We start from the raw sequence: 3,853 nt of genomic DNA, 5'->3' as shown, positions 1-3,853 counted from the left end.
GTTAATTCAACTCAAAAAAATTGTTGTAACTGATTACATAAAAATTTTTAAGTGACACTTACTCAATTTTGTAAGTTAATTAAACATATTTGATTAAGTACTTTTTACTACATTTTTTAAGTTAAGAAACAATTCTTAATTTAGTTATTTCTACTCAGTATTTTTGTTTACAGAGTACTAATTAAAATTAAGTAGAACTAACTAAAACATATTTGTTATGTTTAACACAAAACATTTAATTTCTTAGCAAGACAATGTTCAACTTACTTAAGTTCAATATACTTAGATATTTCACTTAGTTGTAACTCAAAGTTCCATGTTAAGAAACATGAAACTTAATACACAAATTGTATTAAGTAGCTGTGACTACAAAATACAAACATACTTTGAGTAAACATTAAAAACAGATTAACACAATTTAAATACAAGTTACTCTTTTATTAAGTAACAGCAAAGTAACAGTGCAAGTGCCTTTAGAAAATGGAAAGAGGATTAACACTGGAAGTGGACAAACTCCTTTCACGGTACAGGTAAGTTTTATCATGATACTTATATACATTGTGAAAATTTTCAAACAAAAATGTTGTGGTTTTAAATACCCGACAATCCAAGTATTTCATCACACTGATGCCAAAATTATAGTAAACCAATATTGCCATAACCATTATGTATATAAAAATAAAAGCAACCGTATATAGGATAAAATAAACAGACAGTAATATCTGTTTGGTTAGTTAAAAAAATTTGAAGAGCTTAAAATCGCTAAAATCACTTAAGGGATAGTTCGGGTTTTTTGGCATGACATCCTCACCATTAGTGTTGTGCATCAAAAGTGTTTTTTTTTTTACATGAAGTGAAGGAAGGAAAAGTCAAACTATCCCTTTCAAATCCAATATTATCATAAACAGTTCTGTTCATTGATCATCACTCATACATTAACTATACCACAGAAATGGCTACAGCAGTACAGACAGTATAGCAAAAATGAATGCCCTACTAAGAAGCTACTTGTTTTACATTACTTCCAAAACATAAACTGTTTTCCAAAAAAAGATATTTGTATTGCTGTAGCCATTCAAAATTCACTGAGAATACTGCAGAAACATATCTCTAAGAGATTTTCAAAAAAGAAAAATAAAGGGTATCAAGTGCATCCTGTGCAAATATATCAAGTAGAGGAGGATCAAGTAAAGGAGCAACCTTGTTTTTGTTTGTCCATACATATGAAATTACTCCACTGCCAAAATGGCATTTTTAAGGCTCAACACCCTAGGCTTCAGCTTCCCATCCTCCAGGCCCATCAAGACTTTCTGGGTAAAGTCAAATGTATTGGCCAAGGCTTTTGGGTAACTTAGATGCAGCGCATAAATCAGTGCAAAAAGCATGACAAATGCATCAGCGAATGTGGGGAGCTCAATAACCATGTTACCCTCAAGCACGACTGCAGTCCTCTCTGGGCAGAAGAATGTAGCATCTGTTGAATTGGCACTGATCAAGAGGAGCCCAACTGGTATGTCGTCGATGTTTGGTTCATCAGACTGCGACATCTGCGGACAAGAACAGAGATGTTACCTGTGACCCCAAACTGCCCCAGCGCGCATATAATTTTCTTTCAACTGAACTATGCAAAAATTCTCACAAGCTCTTATCTTGAGTAACCAGGTCATGCTTTCTGGAAAGAAACATATCCCTTGAGTTTTTCAAATTTACTTGTGTCATATTCAAACACTGAAATTTTTAATTAATAAAAACTCTTTGACCAAAAATAATATACTGACATCCCATAATGTACTTACATCCCATTGCTTCAGAAATCCAGAGTCATCCTCATGCAAATATGCAGGGAGAGCACGGAGGACAGCGGCACGTTTGACATGGACGTCAACTTGTTCCTTGGGTGTGAAAACATATTCTTGCTTTACTATGGCTGGTAGACAGCATAGCCACACAACACTGTAATATAACAATGAGCCCTCCTATGTCTTTAGAGGTCAGAGTCCTACCAAATATAAAGAAAACTATTGTAGCATCATTATCAAGCACCAAGAAGCTTACACAACGTACCTGGAGATCATAAATCCTGAAGATCTCACTGAGGACTTCTGCTACTTTCCCTGTGCGTGCAGCTTTCTTCCTGAACAGGCTCAGAAAACGGGGGACGTGTTGATCCAACTCAGCATAGAAGCAGTTCTTCAGATTGATGTTTGAGATTCTGTGAAACTCTGCACAGATCTGTAAAAAACATAAAATGACTGTTTAAATCAGAGTATTGTGTGTGTCCTTCCTGAGAAGGAAAAATAAGACGCATGGCAATGGAAACTGACACACTAATGCCCGTACACTGATATACTATGGCCACTTGTTAGCTTTTGGAGAAAAATTAATCTACATTAGAGTAAGACTGTTTAAGTTCTCACCGACACAGCCACACAAAGGAATTAAATTTAATACATCTGCTCAAATGTGTGTTGTATTACCTGTGACTCAATTTTGAGTGCATTAAGCGTTTATACCCGACGCATCTTGTGCAGTCCCATGTACAGGGACTCGTATTGAAGAGATTAAAATAAAATAAAAAATAACATTAATTCGAAAAAAATCTTCTTTCGTAGTTTTGGAAGAAGTTTGATACACGAAGGCACACACCAGATACGTCTACTGTGGACCTGTTGCTCACCGACTACTGACTCCTTTCGACTACACGTGTTTTCGCTTAGCTAAGCTAAGCTAAATTCCGTTGCAATGCTAACCGCTCGCAGCCAGCCACAGGACGATATTGATCATGTTGTCTCACTATGAAAAATACAGCAAAAGGGCATAACTCACAAATCGTCGGAGTATTCATTTAACGTTAACAAAAAGGTTTATTTCAAGTGCTTAAACTAGGTTTGAGCTGAGAAAAATGCATTTAATGAACAAAGTAATTCAACGTAAATTATGAAATGCAAACCAAGAAATTACTCACCAGAGCAGGGCGACCAAGGAAACCATAAGTATAATGGCTGTCAGCACTGTCAGCACCGTAGCAGTCGGGTCAATTCCGTCAGGTCTGGCGTTTAGCATGCTCCGCAAGCGCGAGTGAGAGTAATGGCGGACAGGCAAGTCGAAGCACGTACGGACGTATGTGACGTCATCACGTGGTTTAAGAGTTGCTGTCAGATGATTTGAGTACAATACATCATAATAATCAAAGTAGTAAATGACAGTAAACTTAAAACTGGAAATTTGTTTAAATAACTCAGCCCGTTTGTGTTGAAATGGTTGGTTTTTAAATTTAGAGTTAATACATCTCATCTTTTTTGACCAGCTTTTACTGTTCGGTCTTACAGTGTGCACTTTTCACACTAACTCAACACGAATTCAAAATAAACCATGCTGTCCTTCAAAAACATGCAAGAATTGATGTTTCTCAAGTGGAAATGTCATTCTATGACAGTTTGACAAATAAATACAAATGAATCTAAAATACTCATATTCTGTCATTTTCAGGTCGGAATAACGCTATTTGAGCGAGAAAAGCACAAAATGAACATATACTGCACTTTTCACACTAACTCCACACGAATTCAAAAGAAACCATGCTGGCCTTCAAAAACATGCAAGAATTGATGTTTCTAAAGTGGAAATGTCATTCTATGACAGTTTGACAAATAAATACAAATGAATCTAACATACTCATATTCCGTCATTTTCAGCTCAAAATAACGCTATTTGAGCGAGAAAAGCACAAAATGAACATATACTGCACTTTTCACACTAACTCCACACGAATTCAAAAGAAACCCTGCTGGCCTTCAAAAACATGCAAGAATTGATGTTTCTAAAGTGGAAATGTCATTCTATGACAGTTTGA

At 35.8% G+C, this 3,853-nt stretch overlaps 1 long non-coding RNA gene across 1 annotated transcript; it reads right to left on the bottom strand.

The window, feature by feature from the left end:
- Positions 1-421: 421 nt before the first annotated feature.
- Positions 422-3,080, bottom strand: LOC143317679 (uncharacterized). The gene is made up of 4 exons (XR_013076736.1): positions 2,966-3,080; positions 2,065-2,232; positions 1,797-1,892; positions 422-1,547 (listed from the first exon to the last, which is right to left on the bottom strand). It is a non-coding gene; the product is annotated as an uncharacterized LOC143317679 (long non-coding RNA).
- Between the last annotated feature and the right edge of the window lie 773 nt (positions 3,081-3,853).

The sequence above is a fragment of the Chaetodon auriga genome, unplaced genomic scaffold (assembly GCF_051107435.1).
Source record: "Chaetodon auriga isolate fChaAug3 unplaced genomic scaffold, fChaAug3.hap1 Scaffold_148, whole genome shotgun sequence".
Taxonomy (NCBI): domain Eukaryota; kingdom Metazoa; phylum Chordata; class Actinopteri; order Chaetodontiformes; family Chaetodontidae; genus Chaetodon; species Chaetodon auriga.
Note: the sequence above shows the minus strand (reverse complement) of the source record. Positions and strands in the feature narration are given on the sequence as shown.